General features: G+C 33.4%; 1 protein-coding gene across 6 annotated transcripts in view; it reads right to left on the bottom strand.

Annotated features, from left to right (window-relative positions):
- The window catches only part of LOC128221240 (hornerin-like), a 102,929-nt gene extending 76,356 nt beyond the window's left edge, over positions 1-26,573 (bottom strand). For 3 of the 6 annotated variants that reach the window (XR_008258926.1, XM_052929765.1, XM_052929771.1), the window contains exons 1-2: positions 15,755-15,820; positions 14,329-14,382 (exon numbers count right to left, since the gene is read on the bottom strand). The gene's annotated coding sequence lies outside the window, so the exon portion shown is untranslated. Of the gene's footprint in view, positions 1-14,328; positions 14,383-15,754; positions 15,832-26,458 lie in introns of those variants that run through there. The other 3 variants (XM_052929766.1, XM_052929767.1, XM_052929768.1) reach the window with 2 other exon arrangements.
- Between the last annotated feature and the right edge of the window lie 995 nt (positions 26,574-27,568).

Raw genomic sequence — 27,568 nt, 5'->3', positions numbered from 1 at the left:
TGAAAGATACTGTCATGTTTGTTGTTCAGACCTATATTGAATATCCCTTTTAACCCTTTTATTCTGTTAAGATATTTAAAATAACAGTCTCCCTTTTTCTATGATAAGAGACATATTTCTTTTTTGTCCTCATGGTGTCATGTGTGTATGACCTGAGTGTAATAAAGATATTTGTTGTTGTAGTTGTTGTTGTTGTTGTTGTTGTTGTTGTTGTGTATGAGCAGTTACCTAACAGTAATTCTTTATCATCGATCACGGTATTACCAAGGGGCTTAGTTGGATACAATAGTAAATTATTAAACCAAAATCGAAACATATTCAAAACGTTCGAAATATGAAGAAAACAAATCAACAACAATCAATATTATTAGATTATAATTTTTTACTAGATTAAGAACAAGAAATACCAACAAAATTGGCATAAATATTCTTTTGTAAAAAAAAATCACGACGGAATTATAACACATGACCGATTCAACTACGAATGTAAACAACCGACATAATTCGAAGTTAGATTTTACGCTATATATTTTATAATTCCCATATGTTGAATGTTCTAAATTTCTATGTTTATTCCTGGGTCCCGACGTCTTCTACACGCGTTTGTATACGACTTTCAACTTCATGAGCGAATTGCACAACTCAGTAAATACAATTGCCCTTTTTGAAGATTTTTCCTCGCTTAAATTTATGAAACAAAAATAATGTCCGTAAATTTTCTTGGATTTTAGAAATGCAATGTATTTGAAATTAAAAGGCTCAATTAGGAATACTTATCATTGATAAGCAAAGTATTAACTATTTTCATTAAACCATAAACAAAATAGCATTTTTTGTTAGATATATGCCGATATCCTACGTTGCAGGGTTCCATAATAATGGCACACTTGTTATTGACCTTTTACAGATAAGCAATATAGGTCTCGATTGCAAACAGACAGATCTATTAACAGTAATAGTATAGAAAGTTGTTCAATTAAGAATTAATACGACATGGATGTTATTAAAACACGAACAATATAGTTTCAAAATGTGCGGTGCTGGGACGGGGTCTTTATGCATGTATCCTTATTATTTGACAAGGTTCATTGAAACTGAAATATCCAAAAAGCCCATTTATATAAAGCTCTTACACATTTCATCCATATATAGGATTAAATTTAAATGAATAATGATCACCAAATATTTTTTTTGAATCTTATAGCGTATGAAGTATATTTCATAACTGACATAACCATTTTGTGTTTCCTTTTTGCAAAAAAAAATATGCAATCAAATTGTTAACCTGAGCATTGCAAGTTCTGCAGTTTTTCACATACATATGGGATCAGAATATAAATTACAGCTGTTGCTATTAACTAGACAGCCAGTATTTGTAACTGATTCTGAGACAGTGTCAACATAGTGTGATATTATATATTTGTCCTCTCATTTCTAACGTTCAGATACAAAACAAGACTCGCGGTTTTTCTATAAAATGTAAACATGGGACTTAATCGTTTGCAAGTAATGCATGTGTCCGGTTGTTAATCCTTTCTTTATCAGTGCATATATGAAGTACATTTACTTCATACATCATTGTGAAAACTGGCTCTGATAAGACTTATGTTTCTAATTGAATGAATAATTATTGATAACTGTAAGGAGAAGTTGTAGATTATGTACATATCAACATTAAACGCCCAATACACTTGTGTTTTCCAGAAAACTGTTGTTTCACTGATCATTCCAGGGCGGTTATTCAAGAAGTAATTGATCAATAATGCTTTTACATGTGTATTATGTTTGTTGTAGTTGTACGGTGTATTGGATGTTGTTTAATGTCCTTTAGGCTCAAACATTGTTTTTGTACACCAGGAAATTTGGTCAATTTATGTTTTAAATACGCATGCCCTTTTATAGAGCCATAAGCGATAATGTTAAATGTCAATGAGCCTATACAGCTGATTCATCGGAATGCTATTATATTAAAATTATTGATCAAAGATGTCATCTTTAAACATTCACATAGTTTTTTTAGATATGTAGTGTTCAGTAATGCTGTTAAACTTGGTAAACCCAATGTACATTTAATCATTACGGACACGCTAGCTCCCTGGCTATTCAATTTAGTGTATTGCGAAATTTGTCGAAAAAGAAGGTTAAACAAGAAAGTCACTTGCACATGAAACATTACAAATATATTGCATTGCCATTCATGTTGTTGTTTTTAAACTGTAGCATATGCGTATGACAACGTACTACAAATGATAATATCAAACAGCTATATTTTTAAATGCATAATTGATGTTCAAATCCGTTTGACTACCAGCAGTGTTTTATAATATATGATACTCTACAAACTAGAACTATCAGGGACACAGTAACGTTAACTGCATAAGGCTAGCGCAGATCTTAGTTTTTGGGAACAAACCTACGTCTCCTTGTTAACAAGGTACTCACATAAAGACACATGCACAATCAATAATCTATAAACAACGCTCCGTGAAAGACCCCTGACATGTTTAAACTATCAATACGCTTTCATATACAAATATTCTTTAAATAAATATCCAAAGTCCATGACATATTTCTCGTATTGTCAAACTCATGTATACAATTGCAATATACATTCATGAACAAGTACAATTGTTATAAATAAAACATTTCAGGAAACAACTCTCGTGAGGCGAAACCAAAATCAAGCCATGGATTTTCTTTCACCATTACAGCAATGATGTATGATTTATTGTCAACTTCGTCATCATAGAAGTATGAATAAAAACACCTGATAAATGTCAACAACTGTACCCTTGTTCATATTTTACCAAACAACAGTTCAAGGTATTCAAACATGTTTCAAGAGAAACATAGGCATATGTACAACAATATTTCCATATCTCAGGTTCAAACAAGTGTCGAATTATGCCCCTAGAGAGACTGGAACACAACAAGGTCCATAACTCATGTTCATGCAAGTGTCCACTTATGTCCCTAAAGAGACAGGAACAAAACAAGGTACATAACTCATCTTCAAACAAGTGTCGAGCTATGCCCCTAGAGAGACAGGAACACAGTTATATAACTCAGGTTCAAACAAGTATCGAATTATTCCCCTTGAGAGACTGGAACACAACAAGGTCCATAATTCAGGTTAAAACAACTGTCGAGTTACGCCCCTTGAGAGACATGAACACAACAAAGTCCATAGCTCAGGTTCAAACAAATGTTTAATTATGCCCCTAGAGAGACTGAAATATCACAAGGTCCTTAGCTCAGGTTCAAACAAGTGTCCAATTATGCCCCTAGAGAGACTGAAACACAAAAAGGTCCATAACTCAGGTTCAAACAATGGTCGAGTTGTGACCCAAGAGAGACTGGAACACAACAAGGTACATAACTCAGGTTCAAACAAGTGTCGAGTTGTGACCCTAGAGAGACTGGAATACAACAAGGTACATAACTAAGGTTCAAACAATGGTCGAGTTGTGACCCTAGAGAGACTGGTACACAACAAGGTATATAACTTAGGTTCAAACAAGTGTCGAGTTGTGACCTTAGAGAGACTGGAACACAACAAGGTACATTACTCAGGTTCAAACAAGTGTCGAGTTGTGACCCTATAGAGACTAGAATATAACACCAAACGAGCATATTGAATTTGTTGCGGGTCGCTTTTATCAATAGGTTTTATTTGTATGTAGATTTATATAAAATGTCAAGACGGCTACACGTACACATTATCTTCGTAGGTTCATGTGAGGGTCTTGGGTTTTAAAACAAAATGATGTGGATAAGGTGATAAAATTATAACCTGGCGCGAACCTGACACCCATCCCGCCAACGCAATAACCATGCAAAATGTATAAATGCAAATAGTTTTCCAGACATTATCATGAGTTCTTGCCTAAAGACATATTATTTAGCACCTATAAAACACTGCAATTTCAGTTGTTCAGTTCATGACGATATGGTGTCGAGTACAATTGCCTATTTATGAAATTGAAACATCGATAACAATGTCTTTGTCCTTAATTGGAAACGTTCGTATGTACTTCAGGGATTGTTTGAACTGTAAGATTATCTCGTGTCAAGTTGTATTCAGATAGGTCTTATTGTTTGCTTGTTCAGTGAAAATATACACTAGTTTATATAAGCCTGGTCCGTACTTGCAGCTACACATGGGGTTCAGTATTCAGGACCGCACCTTTTAAACACGACAGTCTTACTTTTATCAGAATTTCTTATCACCATTGTTTACATGTTTACAAGTTTCGAGGGAATGCCCCATTATAACAATGTCATCTGCAAATTTCATTAATATCAAATATATTTCTTCTAAAGTATGCCCTAAATTAACACTATCCATTAAAATCAACACAATATCTTCTAAAACGCGAGAAAATAACATCTGGGACATAATTTTCCCTTGCTTTAGGACAACAAAACCAAGACGTAAATAATGATTAGGTTTATAATGTTGTTCACTGGTATTAAGTCTGAAAAGTTTACCCTTAAATATTTTTAAAATGAGGGAACAATTTACATTTCTCCCACAAAAAAAATAAACGAAACTTATTTTCAAATTTGAGGCATTTTTCATACTTCAACCTTGAAAGCAATGACCTTGACCTTGAAGTGGTCAATGGTACGTGTCAATTTGAAATTCAGTATAGGAGAAATAATATATCGATGAGAATATTCACCCGTATATTTAATTAATTACTGCCGCATTCCAATATAATGTTTTAACTAGAATTGCAAGTTATGGCGGCCATCTTGGGCGCCATCTTGAATTTCTCGATCTTTAACACGTGTTTGCAATTAAACACACCAGCTCCATATACTTGAGACTTTGCCAAACATTTATGGCATATACCATTGCTTGTTTTACTTTCGTTTCCAGTCATCACCAAAATCCACTGATTGTTACTAGACTATTAATGCCAATACAGGTGGTGTATAACCTTTAAAGGACCTTAACTGTAATTTATTCTCAAGTTAAATGCTTCATACATGATACATTGCCACAGATCATTCATTTATAAGAATTTAAAGTGCTAATGAATACATTTCAAACGAAACCATTTAATTGCCAAAAACACTTAAATGAATATTGTTTGTTGATTAAAAATCAATTAGAAATTGTTAAGAAAAGTCGATATAGGGAGGTGGTACGTAATAGTCTGGTGTATCTTACCAGAATATCTTATGCGTTTCTCTTTTGGATTATTATGATAGGAATTATTTACATGTTACAGAACTATTCACTTTGAATGGAATATTTCATTAATTTGTATATTATTAAAAACAATTTGAGGTAAATAACTGATTTTATAGCACTTTTTCACATTACGACCTTGAAATGACCTTGACCTTTGTTGACCTTGATGGTCAGTGTGATAGAAAGTTTAGCATATGTACATTAGTTACTTCAAACATTTAAGTCAATATGTGTTTGTGTTAAATAATAATAATAAATATTGTAAGACTAGTCATGTGCTAAGAAAACGGCGGCCATATTGGCTGTTGTCTTGGTTACCATGGTAACCTGGGGGATGCCAGCTGTCCACCCTCGCTAAAAATGAACTTCAGACATCCCCCGACACAAATATACCAAGAAACGCTCTGGACAAAAAATGCACACAAATACCTCTAGGGACTAGGCTAAACCGTAGACGTCAATATATTCCAAAGTATTAATACACTCATACGAGTTTGATGAAGTATATTGTTTTAATGCAAAGTAATAACCAAACCAAGTTAGCGCTTTACTGTGATAAGTCTTTTAAATTACTTGATTCCTTAATATTGTGTAAATATTTTCTATGTTTTATCCCTCTTTGTTATGTTGATTGTATTATAAATGTAGTGTTCAATTTTAAATCTGTAGATCCTTAGGACATACGAAATGTACAAATATTTTTGTTTCTTTTGTGTTGTTTTTTGTTGTTGTTTGTTTTGTAATATTAATATCCTTACACAGTTAGCCACAAAGTTGTAAGTACCACGTAGTATGAACCTTGCGTCAGTATAAATCAACGTGGAAAAGAATTTATATATAGAGAGAGAAATACAAATAGATCTATAAATCACCGAATTCATAACCTTCTCATATTACACCACGATATCGATAACAGTATTGCAATTGTTATACACACTCTCACAATATTTATATCAAATTTATGATTGCTTTATTAATACAATCTATGTTATAATTGTCACATGCCATGTTTTTTTGTTACAATACATATAGTTGTGACGATGAGCTTGTTATGCTTAAGTCAAATACAATTTCTGTTCTATTCTGTTCTATGTTCTCTATGATTTGCTTCTGACACGTCTGTGTTATGCGCTTGATTTTCACCAGTTTTAGTCTTCATAGTAAAGTATATCAAATGTGCTAATAATTAAGGCTTTTTTACGGATAAAAATCGTTAACCATTTCGTTCCTTATATCAAATATATTTGTACATTTTGATTTGAAATTTTACTTTTAAAAACTACAAATCAAACATCATACAATTATCATTAGATAGGATAAAGTAAATTATATATACATCAAATGCATATATCGTACATATCAATAGCTGTAGTTGAGATAAGTTGCTTGAGATATATCCCATTAATGCAAACTTTGAGTTTTTCGTAAACATCTATTTTTTTATTTTTCTTAAAGTACAATGTAGATTTGTCGTGGCACCGATCACAGCAATGGTTTATTTATGTGTTCGAAATGCGAACACCGCACGATTGTCAAAGGAAGTGCTATGTTACGTTCATAATCATTTTTTGGTGAATTGAAAAGAACGTGTCTTTGAAATGAAATGTCAATATGTAAATGTTTGGTATTTTATGGATAATGAAATTAATTAAACACTATTCAAAATGTAAGCAATTATTTTCTATATTGTAAATGTAGTCATAAGAGTTTTGAATGATTACCTTATTGACTTCACAATTAATTGAAAAACCTTGCGGTATGGATAATGAGTGAGACCAAATTATAAGAAGAGGCGGCTAGAGATTTACGAGTAGAGAGATAATGTTGAGTTTCTAATGGCCGGTATTCAAGTTCCCTATTTGTTCTGTAATACTTTGAGGGTTTGCATTCCCTGTTCGATTACGCTTTTGATACTATGATTTGACAGTTTTAAAAACACAAAAGGAGATCAAAATCATTATTGAAGGATATTTACTAGAAACATCCGTTCAGAAGCATTTTATCAATTAAGGAAATGCCTTTTCTTACATGAGAACCAAATGCATAGCCAGGAGCGAAAAATATACTCAACATTAACATTCTGATTATTTTGACTTTGCCATGAAACAACATGTGGATGAAAAGTCTTTAAAAAACGACTCTTTATTTTGCAAATAAACGGAAAACAACATAACTTGAAACAATAACAAGATTGTCTGATGAATTTGAAACAGACTGTTGACTTTGTATAGTATTTAAATTGTTTATAGTGCTACTGTTTTTGCGAACCAATGTTGATAGCAAATGCAATGTAGGTTAATTGTTGTTTGTTAGGCTACTTAATTAAACTTAGTTTTATATAGTTCTTTTATTTCATGATCGCTAAGTCTCGACAATGTTAACGTCTAAATGTGGACGTTTGAGGATGACGGAAATAACAGAAAGATGCATGCAATTTATTTATCGTTGCGGCTTTTGCTCGCTGTCTCTCTTCAAGAGTTTAAGTATATATATATATATCAATTCAAATAGTTGATTAGTTGGTCTGAAACTGAAAATTTTAGGATAAACAATCGAACTTACAACTTCATCTCAGACACGGTGAGTTTTCAGACGCCAGTGTGATACTGGACTAGACTGTTAAGTTGTATTAAGTTGAAAGCAGTCGTTTCATACCTGTGTACACAAGGGGCTTGGTAAATAATTGTTAAAAAACGTTAACACAAAGGCCCCTGTCAATAATAATTCATCGCTGTTAAGGTCATCATTCCAATCTTAAGCTACTAAGTGGTCAAAATGTCATAGCGTTTATTTTCATTGAAGCTTTATTACAGTTACCGGCAGGTGTCGATTCGATATTCTGAGAATAGATGGAACAGTCAATCACTTTAGCATATGTTAAGACTGGCCTTAAGGCTTGAATAATAATTATCAAAGGATCTGCCTTTTGCTAAACTCATACGACACTTGGTTCCATCGAAGGTCAATCGGCTACGGCTAAGGTCAACCGCTTATGGTTATTTTAAGTACTGTCCAGAAATAATTTTAATTACCTTGTTTACTAGAATTATATTAAAGGGGTTTGGACTAGTAATTCTGACATCACTGAAACTATTGATGGGCAAGCTCTTTTCTGTGGCAACAGCCAGTAAAATACTGTGGTTATTGTCACGTGAGATTAAATGTATTGGAATGTATGTAAATTGAGAGATACTTCTGAATGGTCAACTATAATTGGGGTCAATTAGGGAGTATAAAACCTTATTTCGAGAGTAGTCTGCTTCTGGTAAGGATTCTGATAGTATACCTGGTTAAGATCAGAGAGTCAGCCTTGTTCGCGTTTAATAGAACAACGTTTTTTTTTTACAATTTAGATATAGATAGTTGCTTACAATAAAACTTGTATCATTGGACGTGGTTGTTTTAACTTGGCTTAGTGTATAGGACGCGGTTAAATAGTGAACGGCTACACAAAGTGCATTTACATTCTAACAGTGTACATTAGCAAAAATGTATATGAATGGTGCAAAGACGTACTTAAAGCAGATTCTAGAAGAATATCTTACCACAAGTATTATAAAAATCGAATTCAGTTACTTTTGCTTTAAAAGATCATAACGCAAAATTCAAATATATCAAGTATAGATAAAGTTCATACTTGAATAACTTTATATTTTAGTTGAGATTAGTTGCTTGAGCTATATCCCATAAATACAAACGTATTCGTTAACATATTACGTCTTATTTTTCTTAAATAAATTGCATATTTGTCGCGGCACCAAGCCTAGCAATGGTTAATTCATGGTGTACACCGCAGGTATGTAAAGGAAGTTTTACGTTCGTGATCAAGTGTGGTGAAATGAAAAGAAAATATCTTTGAAATGAAATGTCAATATGAAAATGTTTAGTATTTTATGGATAATGTAATGATTTAAACACTATTCAAAGTTTTAGCAATTATATTCCATATCGTCAATGTAGTAATATGATATCTGAATGAATACTTTACTGACTCAATTGTTCATTGAAAGGCTTCGCGGTATGAATAATACATGAGACCAAATTTTAAGGAGAGGCGGCTTGCGGGTTACAAGTAGAGAGAGAATGTTGAGTTTCATATGGTCGGTATTTAAGTTCCTCTTTGTTCTGTAATAACTTTATGACTTGCATGAGCCGTTAGATTATGCTTTTGATATTATGATACGGTATCTTTAAAACAAAAACGGAGTTCAAAATCATCATAGAAGGCTATCTACTAGAAACAGCTGTTCAGAAGCAGAATATCCATTTAAGAAATGCATGTTTTTACATGAGTAGGGTACCATAAACGATGTCATATTCTTCATTAGCTTTTAAATTATTTTGACGTTGCCATTCCAATAAACCTGAGGATGGTAAGTCATAAAAATGTTTGCAAATAAGCGGAAAACAATAAAACTTAAAACTACAAAAAGATTGATTGATCAATTTGAAACAGACTTGACTTTTGTGTTAGTTTTTATACAGTTTAATTGTAACCAGTGTCATGCTTCGGAACCAAAGTTCAGTATTGGTCAGTCCCCATATCAATAGTTGGATTTTGCGCAAAAGCTATTTACAGCCCTAATACCAAAGGTGCAGTATGTATCTATGTAGATATGTGTCAGTGCAAAAGCTGTAAGCCAGGTATTAATCGAGAGGTTCTTTTGGACAACTGTGTTTTTTAGGGACAAGATTCAATGCTGTTAATTTTAGGTTTTGTGTTTGTTAAAATATATCAATTAACTTATTCTTATCCTACTTTTGTCTGAAACTTGAGTCGTTAGAAGGGACATACCAATGGCTGGTAATATCACTTTTTATTTGAAAATATTGACCTTGCTGTACCACATCTCGGGAAGTCAGGCTACTCGCTCATCTAAAGACTATGCAAAAAGCTTCACACATGAGTTTTACTTATGAATTAATTCTAATATTGTATTTATTTATACAAAAAAAGTACATATCAGTCGAATTATTCACTCCTATACATATGTCAATGTAAGGCTCTGTCAGCATCTCAAGTACACTTAAAATATAATTTACTTTATAATGATGATAAGAAAGAATACAATGACGGACTAAACATTATTTGCACATTTTACAAATGCATTCACCTCTTCGCTGGTTGTAAATTTTAGTGCTTCAGACCTTATGATCTTATAAACATCATTTATCATAAATGGACAAATCCACTAGACATAAGACAATAGAGACAACACAAGTCCATGATCTTATTAACACCATTCATAAGAAAAGGACAAATCCACTAGACATAAGACAATAGAGACAACACAAGTCCATGATCGTATTAACACCATTCATGATAAATGGACAAATCCACTAGACATATCACACTATTGACATTCCTATTCCGTGATCTAATTAACACCATTCATACTAAATGCACAAATCCACTATTAATATGACTTTAAAGAAATTTAAAGTCTATAATCATATTTACACCATTCATAATAAATGGGCAAATCCACTAGACATATGACAATAGGGACATTTCTAGACCATGAACTTATAAACACGATTTAAAATTAATGGACAAATCAACCAGACATACGACAATAAAGACATCCCTAGTTCATGACCTTATTAACACTATTCATAATAAAAGGGCACATTCACTAGAAATAAGACAATATAGACATCCCTAGTCCATGATTTTATTAACACTATCCATAATGAATGGACAAATCCGCTAGACGTATGCCAATTGAGATATCCGTAGTCCTTGATCTCACCATTAATAGTAAATGGTCAAATCCATTAGACATATAAAAACAGGGACATTCCTAGCCCGTGATCTTATTTACACCATTCATAATAAATGGACAAATCCACTAAACATATGACAAAAAAGACATCCCTAATCCAAGAACGTATTAACACTATCAATAATAAATGGACAAAACCACCAGACAAATGACAATAAAGAAATTCCTAATCCAGGATCTTATTTTCAACATTAATTTTAAATGGACAAAACCACTAGACATATGAAAATATAGACTTTCCTAGTGCATGACCTTATGACCACCATTCATAATAAATGGACAAATCCACTACACATGTGACAAAAGAGACATTCCTAGTCAATGATCTTATTAACAACATTCATTATAAATTGACAATTCCACTAGACATACGACAATTGAGATGTCCCTTATCCATGAACTCATTAACACCATTTATAATAAATGGACAAAACCACTAGACACATGACAATAGAGACATCCCTAGTTCACGATCTCATTAACACTATTCTAAATAAATGGACAAATCCACTGGCAATATGACAATAGGGACATTCTTAGTCCATGATCTTATTAACACTCTTCATAATAAATGGACAAATCCACTGGCAGTATGACAATAGGGTTATTCCTAGTCCATGCTCTTATTAACACTATTCTAAATAAATGGACAAATCCAATGGCAATATGACAATAGGGACATTCCTAGTCCATGATCTTATTAACATAATTCATAATGAATGGACAAATCCACTGGCAGTATGGCAATAGGGACATTCCTTGTCCATGATCTTATTAACACTATTCTGAATAAATGGATACATCCACTAGCCACATGACACAATGAAATCCCTAGTCCATGCTCTTATTAACACTATTCTGAATAAATGGATTAATCCACTAGCCACATGATAATATAGACATCCCTAGTCAATGCTCTTATTAACACTATTCTAAATAAATGGATTAGTCAACTAGCCACATGACAGTATAGACATCCCTAGTCCATGATCTTATTAACACTATTCTGAATAAATGGATTAATTCACTAGCCACATGATAATATATAAATCCTTAGGCCATGCTCTTATTAACACTATTCTGAATAAATGGATTAATCCACTAGCCACATAACAGTATAGACATCCCTAGTCCATGCTCTTATCAACACTATTCTTAATAAATGAACAAATCCACTGGTCACATGGCAATAGAGCCATCCCTAGTCCATGATCTTATTACCATTATTAGTAATAAATGGATTAATCCACTAGCCACATAACAGTATAGACATCCCTAGTCCATGATCATATTAACACTATTCTGAATAAATGGATTAATCCTCTAGCCACATGACAGTATAGTCATCCCTAGTCCATGCTCTTATTAACACTATTTTAAATAAATGGATACATCCACTAGCCACATGACAGTATAGACATTCCTAGTTCATGATCTTATTAACACTATTCTGAATAAATGGATTAATCCACTAACCACATGACAGTATAGACATCCCTAGTCCATGATCATAATAACACTATTCATAATAAATGGATTAATCCACTAGCCACATGACAGTATAGACATCCCTAGTCCATGATCTTATTAACACTATTCATAGTAAATGGATTAATCCACTAGCCACATGACAGTATAGACATCCCTAGTCCATGATCTTATTACCACTATTCATAATAAATGGATTAATCCACTAGCCACATGACAGTATAGACATCCCTAGTCCATGCTCTTATTAACACTATTCATAATAAATGGATACATCCACTAGCCACATGACAGTATAGACATCCCTAGTCCATGCTCTTATTAACACTATTTTAAATAAATGGATACATCCACTAGCCACATGACAGTATAGACGTTCCTAGTCCATGATCTTATTAACACTATTCATAATAAATGGATACATCCACTAGCCACATGACAGTATAGACATCCCTAGTCAATGCTCTTATTAACACTATTCATAATAAATGGATAAATCCACCAGCCACATGACAGTATAGACATCCCAAGTCCATGATCTTATTAACACTATTTTAAATAAATGGATACATCCACTAGCCACATGACAGTATAGACATTCCTAGTCCATGATCTTATTAACACTATTCTAAATAAATGGACAAATTCACTGGCAATATGACAATAGGGACATTCCTAGTCCATGATCTTATTAACACTATTCTGAATAAATGGATTCATCCACTAGCCATATGACAATATAGACATTACTAGTCCATGCTCTTATTGACACTTTTCTGAATAAATGGATACATCCACTAGCCACATGACAGTCTAGACATCCCTAGTCCATGATCTTATTAACACTATTCCAAATAAATGGTCAAATCCACTGGTCACATGGCAATATAGACATCCCTAGTACATGATCTTATTAACACTATTCTTAATAAATGGACAAATCCACTTGTCACATGGCAATAGAGACATCCCTAGTCCATGATCTTATTACCATTATTAATAATAAATGGACTAATCCACTAGCCACATGACAATAGTCCATGATCTCATTATCACCTTGCTCTTATTTCAGATTTGAAAACTTAATCCGGATGGTGTTATTACCTATCTTGTATTGGCACGTCATGACACGTATGGCTGACAGTTTTGGTAAGTTTGGAATATTTTGAGATTTGACTTATTTGTCACCAACGATTCCCTACAACTGTTTCTGAATTAGAAACGACTGGTAATAAAACTGTCTTTGTTGGACGATTATCCTATCGGAATAAAATGATGTCGATTGACACTCAACACAACATTACACTATTACGGTTTTCAACTTCTGGTAAAATATTAAGGCTCTTTCACCTTTAAGATTAATCCTAAGTCGTTAATGACCTGAATGGATATGTTGTCAATTTAATGTGACCCTTGTTTGAACCTTGTGTTTGTTTTTACACACTATTAAAACATCCTGTGATCTGTTAAATCAATGTGAAAACGCACGCAAATATATTATAGTCAGAGTTGTATTTTGTACTGATTAAGATATTGATATGATATATGTTCGGATATTTTGCTGATAGCCAGGTATATGTGTATGTTAAATGTTTTGTAAACTTATTCTTATTTTGAATAATTAAGATGCAATTTCATGGATAAACAACGTATTGCAATTTGGTAAATGCTCAAATATTAAGACCATCAAAATATGTATGTGAAAAACTACAGACACAAGCTCAGTAGCCAAAACTTTAAACATAACATAATAACCACAACTACACCATCAACAACAACAACAAAAACAACAACTACAACAACGAAACAGCACCACAAAAATACTATAAAATTAAAATTGTGTACTCTTACCTAATGCAACTTGTTCACGAGCAGAGCCAATCAGTCGTAAACGAACTTTAGTTCCTGAAAATTAAAAACAGACCAATGTTAAAAGTAGATTCCTCAAATTTGATAGAAAATGTACGTGTAACATAGTGGGATACATGTTTTCTTTCACTGAAAAGCTTAAGCTACAGCCTTTAGAATCAATGAATTGGTGATCATTTAACTGTGCTTTCTATTTATTTAAAATAATATATATTTTCCCACCCTTTTCGACGGAAGTAAGAATTGGCTAAATTGGTTTAGCCATAATAATAATAATAATAATAATAATAATAATAATAATAATAATAATAATAATAATAATAATAATAATAATAATAATAATAATAGTAATAATTATAAAAATAATAATTATGATAATAATAATAATAATTATTTAATTTCCTTATAAATTGATGATATAGTTGATTACACAATGAAATGGTGTAATAAAACAAAAGGTGTTGATAATATAGAGTGTCATGTCATTTATAAGAGAAATGTATCAAACCTGGTCTTTCAACTTATTAAAATTGATAACATTATCACTATTTATTAAAATCAGGGGCGAGTATTTCGCGATAGAGGGGTCGTAATGCACCATAACCAAAAAGCTTTACTATGAAACATGCTGAAAAATCGAATAATACACTTTATGATTTATAATAAAATCGTATGAAGTGTTAGGCATATTATTATTACTCATATTTATTAATGTAGGAGTTCTAAGAGCATTTGTGCAAGGAACTGTTATTTACATTTATTTGTTTATTGTAAGTCAATATGATCTCAACAAAGTACTATTGCATTTTCTACAACTTATTTGCGGACTTGTAAACGTCAGAAGTTGTCATTAAAATGAATGAAAAAGTAAGTAATATTTTAATACAGAGCCATTTAACGCCAAATATGATAGTTGTTTAAATCTACAAAACATCAGAAAAAAATCATTGCCTACTACAATATTAATATATAAGGAAGAATACATACAATATTCAAACATTCCCCCCAAAAAACACCAAAATATTGACTTTACCAAATACCAAATACGGAGAAAATTGATATTTTAATTTTCTGAAGGTTAGAACCTTATAACACTACACCACAAATATATTTAATTCCGACAATTCTTAAAAGGCATGTACTTTATTAAAACATTTCTACATATCATACAGCAAATTGTGAATGGCTTGTAGAAATGATTATAGTTTATACATTACATACATTTAATACTTATTACGCAAACATTATCTAACTCATTGTTCCTCCGTAAAAAAAAACATAATTATTATAAAACGCGTTATATCTATATATATGTTTATCAGGACTGCATCAATAGTATATATTATAACATTAAAATGTGGAAGTTTTGTATACAGTTTTGTAAAACACTATGATAGAAAATACTCACTGTTTGTTTGAATCACACTACAGATCCAATATTACAAATTATGTTAAACGTGCTGAGAGTCTGTCGCTCAATGGCCGCCTTTCGAAAGAAGTGTCTGTTTAAATGCGAGGCTTTTAGTATGTATTCGTACGTGACTTGAAATCACGTGATTATGGATCCGTCCTCTTCCGTAGGTTAAAAGTCATTAGTTTTAAAAGGTTTAACAAAAAACAAAGCAAGTGTTTGAACTAAATATGTATTTAAATAGACAAATAAATGTACTCAATGAGTGTTTGTATCAATGACATATTTCTCGATTACTTCTAAGTATGATTAACGTGTCAGCATAAACAGATTATAGTCATTTGATGCGCATTGGTTTGCGCGCATGATGCAAAATCACGCGATGATTTATTAGTCATCGGGAAATAACCGTTTCCTTCCTAATCTTTTCGAAATTCAAACTTTATTATGTTCAATTAATATTCGTAGCATCACTCCGGGGCAGTCGGCTTGATTTACATGCAGGTCCGTAGCCCCACCTAGGCTCACCGACACAGCTGCTTTAGTTAACATGCAGGTCCGTTGCCCCACTGAGGCTCACCGAGGCAGTTGGCTTGATTAGCATGCAGATCCGTAGCCCCACTGAGGCTCACCGAGACAGCTGCTTTAGTTAACATGCAGGTCCGTAGCCCCACTGAGACTCACCGAGACAGCTGCTTTAGTTAACATGTAGGTCCGCAGCCCCACTGAGGCTCACCGAGACAGCTGCTTTAGTTAAAATGCAGGTCCGTAGCCCCACCTAGGCTCACCGAGGCAGTTGGCTTGATTAACATGCAGGTCAGTAGCCCCACTGAGGCTCACCAAGACTGCTGCTTTAATTAACATGTAGATCCGTAGCCCAACTGAGGCTCACCGAGGCAGTTGCCTTGGTTAGCATGCATGTCGGTAGCCACACTGAGGCGCAACAAGGCCGTTGTCTTGGTTAACATACAGGCTCGTAGCCACACTGAGGCGCAACAGGGCAGTTACCTTGGTTAACATACAGGCTCGTAGCCACACTGAGGCGCAACAAGGCCGTTGTCTTGGTTAACATACAGGCTCGTAGCCACACTGAGGCGCAACAAGGCCGTTGTCTTGGTTAACATAAAGGCTCGTAGCCACAATGAGGCACACTGTGCCAGTTGCCTTGGTTAACATACAGGCTCGTAGCCACACTGAGGCGCAACAAGGCCGTTGTCTTGATTAACATATAGGCTCGTAGCCACACTGAGGCACAACAAGGTCGTTGTCTTGGTTAACATACAGGCTCGTAGCCACACTGAGGCTAAACAAGGCCGTTGTCTTGGTTAACATGCAGGTCCGTAGCCACACTGAGGCGCAACAAGGCCGTTGTCTTGGTTAACATACAGGCTCGTAGCCACACTGAGGCGCAACATGGCAGTTGCCTTGGTTAACATACAGGCTCGTAGCCACACTGAGGCGCAACAAGGCCGTTGTCTTGGTTAACATACCGGCTCGTAGCCACACTGAGGCACACTGTGCCAGTTGCCTTGGTTAACATACAGTCTCGTAGCCACACTGAGGCACACTGTGCCAGTTGCCTTGGTTAGCATACAGGTGATGTATGTATCCGGTTAATTAGTACTTAGAATAACTTTGTTAGTTTATATAATTACTTCTACTTTATTCAGCAATGTTTTAGGTTGTATATAAACCTAAACCATTTTAAACCCCGGATCAATCTTCTTCCACTAAGCTCTTGATACACGTACAATTCAAAAGTATTTGATCTCCGGCCTGAGAAAACAAACTCCGAATAAATGTGGAAGAAAATACATAAATAAAAATATAGTAACGGTTTGAAAAAAATCAATTTTTATGGCGAAACCTGCATAATATTTGTTATTCCGATGTGTCAGAAGTTTGAAGATGGACGGACGATTAAGAAGTAAGTATAATCCCATTTATGAAATATATTTGAAATTGATTGTTTTCTCCTTTTGCTTTCAATCGTCTTCAAGTGAAAACTGACGTCGCTTACTCGAAGTAATACTGCAGAAAGGTAAGCTAATGGTTCATAGAAAAAAAATATTTTATTATTAAACTGACTGTTTAAATCATGATTAATGTAAACATGTAGAATTATTATCGTGTATTTCTCAGTAAACAATGGACAAAATACCAACATTTTTTTTAATAAACGCGTTCGGTAAACTCCTTACGGTAGTGTTATGTGCGCTTATCGATGAAATCAATACCACAGTGCAGTGAAGATAAATTAGCGGGAAAATGGTTCAGATGGATAAGCGCTACACTTGTATCCTTGCGTACCCGGTTCTATTTTAGAAACGTCCGTATATTTTTAATAAATTTTTAGAAACCTTTTTGTTCAGCTTATACAGCGATTCTATTACGAATTCTTTGGACACAATTTAACAATATAATAGAAATTGAACTACCTAGAGGTATCCTTAACTGTTCATCGACGCTTAATGACTATTGTTTAATAATAAGTTTAAATAACAGAAATGCATTTTTTTATGATCAATTTTATTTTTTTAAACAAAATCATCATTTCTTATTGTAAGAATGGACAATATTTAACTAAATAATCAATTATTTTGCAGTAAGTGTAGGTGTGGATCTTATTTTTTTGATTCGCAATATATAACGTTGCAATACATTATTTTAGTTTGTATGCTATTGGCAAACATAAAGCTTAGCTCACCAATAGGAATACTCTCTTTCATTACAAAGACGTCTGATGATGAAAATGATGACAATCCAGCGGCATCAGAAAATGTAAATGAACAAATAATCTCGGAACATGATGATGACATACCGATTGTAGAATCATGCGACACATTAGTGACTGAATGCGATTGTACTGCTATGTGCACTGACTCTACTGAACCAAGCCAATATTGACAATATAAGGCAGTATACCAAGAACGAAAAGGACATATAAATAATGGGAGCATTAAACCGGATTAAATTAGATATAAAACGAAGCCAGTATGGTATTCGTCAGCGTACGCGATACGACTATAAGTTTGAGGGTAATTTTGTATGCAAGAAAACATTCATGTGTGTGTATGGCATCGGCCCAACACATCTTAAAACCCTCTTGAAACATGTCAACGAGAATGGAAATTATCCCCGCTGTCATGGAGACTAAGGCAAATTCATGCGTTAACTTCTCAAGATATTGAAAATGTATCATTTTCAAAGAATGTTGCAGTTGATGTTGAAGGAATGCCCATGCATGCAGCACCCAGAGGGAGAATCAAGGACGCACCAGTTTTCCTCCACAGCTCCACCACAAAGACGAAAATGCATAAATTATATGAGAAGTCGTGCATTGAAGCAACCTGAAGATGTATTAAATATAGGACGTTCTGCAGATTGTGGCATGAACTGTGTCTAAACATCAAGGTATGTAGTACTATGCATATCATGCTGCATAAGTTATTCACATTTTAATTTCATCAGCCAATAGGACGTGTGTGTCACTTGCGAGATGACACAGAAAGAAGTTGCTGATGCCACGACAGACGACGAGAAGCTGGCTGCTGAATCAGAAGAAATATATTGAAATAAAAACTCCGTTTACCTTCATTACTTATTTTTGCCCTTCTAATGTACTTCGATGCATTTTCAATAAAAACAGTCGCTGTAATTAGACGAACAGCCATGCTCAACTGACTTTCAGCATGCACATTACACGTTCATCTTTGCTCAGAACTTATGCCTGCCACAACACAGTCGCCAGATGGGACCTTTGTACTTTGTCACTTCTAAGTTATACGTCAAATGTTTTCGTTTAGGAGGACTTCGACCTTTGCACCAAAATAAGTGCCTTCACACGTGTTTTTTTTGTGACACTATCTTACTTCTTAATAGTTTTTTTTCCGAAAGAAAATTCTGACTATTTAACAATATGTTAATGTATTTATAGAAAGTTCATTTATTCGGATTTCGGGACGACGCACTTCCGATTCAGTACAATTTTCTAATCGACAAATCCTAGACTATAGTGCAGGATGGAGGTGGAATTCATAGGCTAGATGATGTTATCTCGCTCGTGGATTACGCTCTGACAGAGTTTGGGCACTGGGTGCGAGTGACTACTCTTCACGCGGACAATTGTGGCGGTAGTTAAATTCATACAGATCGAAGATGCATTAAGATGGCGTTATGTGATTTAAGTGTCAGTCAACGAGAAAGATGCATCGAGTGATACCTACAAGTTGCATTAATTGAAACTAGTTATACATTATATTTGAAATCATACAACAAGGGGGTTTGGGGAAATATTCGTGTACGAACTACATATATTAACATATGTTAATTATGGCTTAAAATCGTTATTCCTATAACTTATTAATTTTCACGTATTGCAAAAAAACACACACAAGCAAGCCGGCGGTCATTCGTTAATACGTATTTTTATGTTTGTTGTGTTTTGCTTGTCTCTTTCTGTATTCTTTGAGGCCTATCATTTCGCACCTAAAGATCAAATTAATATTGAGGAATCCGATGTAAAAATATTCTTGTCATAAAGACGTAGGCGATACTGCTATTTTCTTATTGCTGATGACAAATAAAATTATGGTTTACTTAGTCCTTGGGGTTTACCTATTAGTTTGTTTTTATTTGTCTTATTATTAAGTTTCCTCAAGTTAATGCATACTTTGATAAGATGTACCTTATTACCTGTACGTTTTTTTCTTTATTCAGGATAGTTGGGATAATAGTGAAGTTTGTGCACGTAAACCGGTTAAAACCCCCAGTAAATTTACATTTTACTGACCGTTCTAAGGCGGTACCTAACAATCCTTGATAAATATATCTAGTTTTTATATAGTATATATACACTGTGCTGTTTGTGTAGTTTTGTGCTGTATTTCAAAGTTTCTTGTTTGTATTTTTTTGTGTGTTTGTGTTCTATGTCGTTGGCGTTTACCCTGTGTCATTAAACGGTGTTTATGTTTAAACTTTTGGCTACTGAGCTTGTTTCAGTAGTTATTCACATAAGTATTGATTAAAATGGTGTTGCTTGCTGATTGTATATATGCAAAACATATGATTAAAATGCTTAAACAGTTGACAATTTGTGTTTATTTCAATTGATTCATAAAAATGAGTGTCATATTTGTTTTGCAACACCGATAAACTTCGACATATTTGATGTACATGCACACAATGATCTCATCAATGTCATTTAAGGTATTGATAATACAAACCCCGAATAAATGTCTTTCTTTACACTACTGTGCAGTGTTTTAGTAACAAAAGCTTTCAACGGTTACACGATTATCATACATCAAATCAATCGCATACTGTCTGGAGTCTAACTACATAAAAGTGTTTGATCTTGCCCTTTTGACTGGGTCAACGTACAAATTGTTGGCTGTAAATTCAGAAAAGTGTTCAGTACATTTGTTTACTAACACTACTCGTCAATTTATTTCGTTGGAATGGTTCTAGTTATTTGTGTATTTGGGGTATCAATGCGTTTAATTTACATTCATGTAAAGTTCTGATATATTTGAGGTATTTTCCATGAATACTACTGTTCACCGTAACGAAATCCAATACATTACATACAAATAAGTACTTTATAGTATTATGAATGATCCGCAAGCGAACTGAATTCAAGGACAAACCTCAGCTTTCGTGTTTACTTTAACCAGCCGTTTATATGCATATCCAATTGATGACACATCTGCCTATAAAGAGGCAAGGTCGTAAAAGTAAATCGATACTCGGAGATCTTGTATTTGCGGTATCAAGGTGCTCAATGATATTTACATGAATGTTAGGAAAACACTAAATGTAAAGTTTCAAAACTTGTGGTGCAGGGTCGGGGCTTAATACATGTATCCTTATATTTTGAAAGGGTTCAATGGATTTAAAATTTATCATTGCCAAGTGTTTTAACTAGGATATCCATATATATTTATGAACTATAAATATAAGCGTTTTAACAAAAACTATATATGTAATATTTATAACATGAAATAAAAGCGATACATTATGAGTTTCCTTTTAGATTGAGTTTGAGAAATGTTTTAAAAAAGTTTGCACTATATCAAACCAAACCCCCATATATGCAGTTCTTACACATTTCATCCATCTAAAAGATGACAAGTGTTTGAATAAAATATCACCAAATACTTTTATAGTGAGGTTTGCAAAACCTTCATTCCTCATTGTTTAAACGTTAAGGCTGGCTCCTATAGGGCTCATGTTTTTAATTGAATGTCTTGTTATTGCTAAATATGAGGACAAATTGCAGGTTAAATACATATGGTCTTTTAGCCACTAGTACATTCATGTGTTCCAGTAAAATATTGTTTCACTGAACATTCGATTATCAATAGATCAATCTTTTAACTTATGTGTGGTCTATTTATTGAGATTGTACGGTGTATTGGTCATTGGTAAGTATACTTTAGGCTCAAACATTGATAGTGTACACCAGAATTTTTGGTTAATTTATCAGATGTTTTAAATACGCATTCCCTTTTATCGAGCCATAAGCGATATTGTTAAATGTCGATAGCTTGCGCTTATTCATCTGACTCATCGAAATGTAATGATTTGGTTATAATTGATAGATTTAATAAATATAATAAACTGCTGATAAAGCGCTAACAATTTTTAGTTTGTACTAGCCTTTGAAGTAATATTTCTGCACTGGAATAAGATTGCTAACATTCTATGTTCATAAAAGGGGGGCATCTTTTAAACAGAGAGAATGGTAACATGATATGGGTGAGTGTCACTTGACGATCAATATTGAATGCCTCGGTATGCAAGCTTCAAATTACGTAAATTAAGGTTGTTTGAAGAGCTCTATTTGAAAATGTAAATTCGTAATTTGATGACTCTAATAACCGTCAAAGATATTTTACAAAAAGGATTGTCTGCATTTTATTAAAAATATTGATGAAAATATCAGCTTTAAACATTCGCATTATTTTGTAGATATGTAGAGATAAATAAAACTATTTAATTTGGTTAACCCAACGTATATTTAATCATAACAGACACGCCCCCTGGCTATTAAATTGAATGTATTGCGAAAAACATGTATGTCGAAAAAAAATTTAAAAAGAAAGTCATTTGCACATAAAACACTTTAATTATAATGCATTAGAATTGATGTTGTTTGTTTAAACCTTCAGCATATGCGTATGGCATATTATTACAAATTATAATATCAAAAAGCTATAATTTCAACTGCATTATTTTTGTTTTATATCCGTTTAATGACCAGCCGTATCTTTATAATATATGATAATGTACAAACTAGATATTTCATGGACACGACGACGTTGACATATATCTTGCATTGTACAACTCGTGAGGCGAGTTCCCAATTAAGCCCTGCCATATAAAAAAATGCAATATACATTTATGTACAAGTACAATTGTTATAAATAACAAATTCCAGGCTACAACTGTCGTTAGGCGAGACCAACATCATGCCATGGATTACCTTTTACTAATATAGATATTATATATTAATTAGTGTCAACTTCGTCATCATAGTGGTATTAATAAAAACATCTGATAAATGTAAACATCTTCACCCTTGTTAATATTTAACCAAACAACAGTTCAAGGTATTCAAACATGGTTCAAGAGAAACATACAAAAATGTACAACAAGGTCCATCACTCTGGTTCAAACACGTGTCTAGTTATACCCTTGGTAGATGCAAATAGTGTTCAAGACATTGACATATATTCTTGCCGAAATACGTATTATCTAGCACGTTTTAAAACCACTGCCATTTCAATTGTAGAGTTCTAATGATATTGTGATCGAGTACAATTGCCCTTTTTTGAAATTGAATAATCGATAAAAGTGTTCGTATGAACTAGATAAGAACTAAGCTTTACAGAGATGTTTGAACTGTAAGATAATGTCGTGTCTATTTTAAAAAGCCAAATTATATTCAGATACAATACCAGGCCCACGGTCTTATTGTTTGCTTGTTCAGTGAAAATATACACTAGGTTGTATGAACCTGGTCCGTACTTGCAGCTATAGATGGTTTTTAGTTTTTTTTTTTTAATAGGACCGCCCTTTTTAATAATTTAGCATTTTTCTTGCAATATCAATCAATATGTTAATAGAGTAAATACTCTATGTCATTATATGAGCATTCATTTCTCATGTTTGTGAATGTTACTGCTAGATGTAAATGCGATAAACTTGCATGTTTGTGCTAATAAACTTTAATATATAATTGAATTGTTATGCCTATTAATATGTCTGCTAAAATGTTTTTGACACTGTTATGTAATGCCCATGTAAATGTTCACTATACAATTACTTTGACACGGTTAAGTCATGCCTATGTATATGTCCACTACAAATTAACTTTGACACGTTTCTGTTATGCCAAATTATATGTCTGCTATCAATTTGATTTTGAAACGTTTTAGTTATACCCATTGAAACGTTTGCTATAAATTTGTTTTTGATAGGTTTGTGTTATGCCCATTAATATATCCGCTTTTGATCTGCTTTTGAAACGTTTGTGTTATACCCATGAATGTGTACGCTATTAATTTATTAACACGTTTTTTGGTAAGCCCATTGAAACGCCCGCGATCAATTTGCTTATGACACGTTTGTGTTATGCCTATTAAAATGTTCACTATCAGTTTGCTTATGACACGTTTGTGTTATGCCCATTAGTATGTTCGCTATCAAAATGCTTATGACACTGTTGTGTTACTCTTCGTAAAATGCCCGCTATTAAAATAAGTTGCTTTTGACACGTTTGTGATATGCCAAATAGTATGTCCGCTATCTAGTTGCTTTTGACACGTTTGTGATATTCTAAATTCATATGTCTGCTATCAATGCGCTTTTGACACATTTGTGATATGCCTATGAATATGTCCGCTATCAATTTGCTTTTGACACGTTTGTGATGTTCCAAATTGATATGTCCGCTATCAATTTGCTTTTGACACGTTTGTGTTATGCCCTTTATTTTGCCCGCTATCAGTTTGCTATAACCAAGTTTGTTTTATCCCTTTTAACATGTTCGTCATCAAGCTGCTTCTGATATGTTTATATAATGCCTAATTATATGTCCGCTATCAAGTTGCTATTGACACGTTTGTGTTATTCCCAATTATATGTCCGCTTTCAAGTTCCTTTTGACACTTTTGTAATATGCCCATTTTTATGTCCGCTATCAAGTTGCTTTTGACACGTTTGTGAAATTTCAAATTAATAGGTCCGCTATCAATTTGCTTGTTACATGTTTGTGATATACCCGTTAATATGTCCGCTGTCACTTTGCTTTTATCACGTTTGTGATATGTCTTTTAATATGTCCGCTATCAAGTTGCTTTTGACACGTTTGTGTTATGCCCAATGTAATGTCCGCTTTCAAATTGCTTTTGACACGTTTGTGATAATCCAAATTCATATATATGCTATCATTTTTTGCTTGTGACATGTTTGTGATATGCCAATCAGTATGTCCGCTATAAATTTGATTTTGAAATTTTTGTGATATGCCCATAAATTTGTCCGCTATCAATTTGTTTTTGACACGTTTGTGATATGCCTACTAACACGTCCGCTATCAATTTGCTTTTGATTTTTTTGTGATATGCCTATTAACATGTCCGCTATCAATTTGCTTTGACACGTTTTTGATAATTATGCCTACTAATATGTCTGCTATCAATTTTCTTTTGACACGTTAGTGTTATTCCAAAGGAATACGTTCGCTATCAATTTGCTTTTGACTAGTTTGTGATATGCCCATGAATGTGGCTGCTATTAATTTGCTTTTGACATGTTTGTGTTATGCCCATGTATATGTCCGCTATCAATTTGCTTTATAAATGTTTGTGATATGCCCATTAGTTGGTCCGCTATCAAGTTGCTCTTGACACGTTTGTGATATATAAAATGTATATGTCCGTTATCAATTCGCTTTTGACACGTTTGCGATAATCCCATTTATATGTCCGATATCAATTTGTTTTAGACAGGTTTGTCTTATGCCCATTTAAATATCCGCTATCAATTTGATGTTGACACGTTTGTGGTAGCCTATTAATATATCCGCTATCAAATTGCTTTTGTCACGTTCGTTATATTCAAAACTCATATGTCCGCTATCAAGTTGCTTTCGACAGGATTGTGATATGCCCATTAATTTGCCCGCCATCAATTTGCTTTTGACACTTGTATGACATGCTCATTAAAATGTCCGATGTCAGTTTGCTTTTGACATGTTTGTGTTATGCCCATGAAAATGTCGGCTATCAATTTGCTTTGACACGTTTGTGTTATGCCCATGAAAATGTCCGCTATCAATTTGTTTTGACACGTTTGTGTTATGCCCATTAAAATAACCGCTATCAATTTGCTTTTGACACGTTTGTGTTATGCCCATTAAAATAACCGCTATCGATTTGCGTCAGACACGTTTGTGTTATGCGCTTTATTTTCACCTGTTTACTCTTCATAGTGATGTGTATCCAATGTGCAAAGAATTAAGGCTTCTTTAAAAGATTTAATCAGTTAACCCTTCCTTTCTTTTATAAAAATATAAGAAATAGTTGTATACACTTTGATTTAAATTTCAACTTTTATAAACTACAAATCAAAAATTAAATCATAAAATAGCATCAAGCGAAATTTAAACATATCAACTATATATATAGTACATACCAATAGCTGTAGTTGAGATTAGTTACTTGAAATATATCCCATTAATGCAAATTCAAAAGTCATTCGTAAACATTTCCTTTTTTATAATACAATGCAGTTTTGTCGTGGCACCGAGCACCGCACGTTTGTAACGGAAGTGTCATGTTTCGTTCATACTCCTTTGTGGTGAAATAATTAGAAGGTGTATTTGAATTGAAATGTCAAAATGAAAATGTTTAGTAGTTTATGGATAATGTAAAGATTGAACGCTATTAAAAGTTTAAGCAATTATTTCCATATCGTCAATGTAGTCATATCTGAATGAATACTTTACTGACTCAATTAGTCATTGAAAAGCCTTGCGGTATAGATAATGAGTGACACCAAATTTAAAGGAGTGGCGGCTTGAGGTTTACAAGTAGAGAGAGAATGTTGAGTGTCATATGCTCGGTTTTTAAAGTACTCTTTTTTCTGTAATAATATTAAGACTTGCATGAGCCGTAAGGTTATGCGTTTGATGTTATGATTAAAATTCAAACGGAGTTCAAAATCATTATAGCAGGCTATTCACTGGAAACATCTGTTCATATGCAGTATATCCATTTCAGAAATGCCCTATGTTACATGAGTAGGGAACCATCAGCGAAGTCACACTCTTCATCAACATTTAGATTATTTTGACTTTGCAATAACAATTAACCTGAAAATGATAAGTCTTACACATTTTGCAAATTAACGGAAAACAATATTACTTGAATTTATAACAAGGTTGTCTGACGAATTTGGAAGACACTGCTGCTTTTTGTTAAGTGTTTAAAGTGTTTATAGTGTAACTAAATTTGTGAACCAATGTCTTGCTTTGCAACAGAATTTCAGTATAGGTCAGTGTCCAAAATATTAGCTGGGGTTGGCACAAAGCTCTGAATTGTTTACGTTATTGAAAGCTTTTATACCAATCAGTAATAATCCCCGCGGATTTAAATCAGAAAAAAATAATCGAGTGGTTCTTTTTTCAACAACTGTGTAGTAAGGGTCAAGAGTCATTGCTGTTTAAAGTTATTGTGTTTGTTAAAAATATACATTAACTTATTTTGTTCTTACAACCGTCTGAAACCATAGTCATAAGGGTGG

Source organism: Mya arenaria, chromosome 16 (assembly GCF_026914265.1).
Source record: "Mya arenaria isolate MELC-2E11 chromosome 16, ASM2691426v1".
Classification (NCBI taxonomy): domain Eukaryota; kingdom Metazoa; phylum Mollusca; class Bivalvia; order Myida; family Myidae; genus Mya; species Mya arenaria.
The sequence above is the reverse complement of the archived record's forward strand: the minus strand, read 5'-3'. Positions and strand labels throughout refer to the sequence as shown.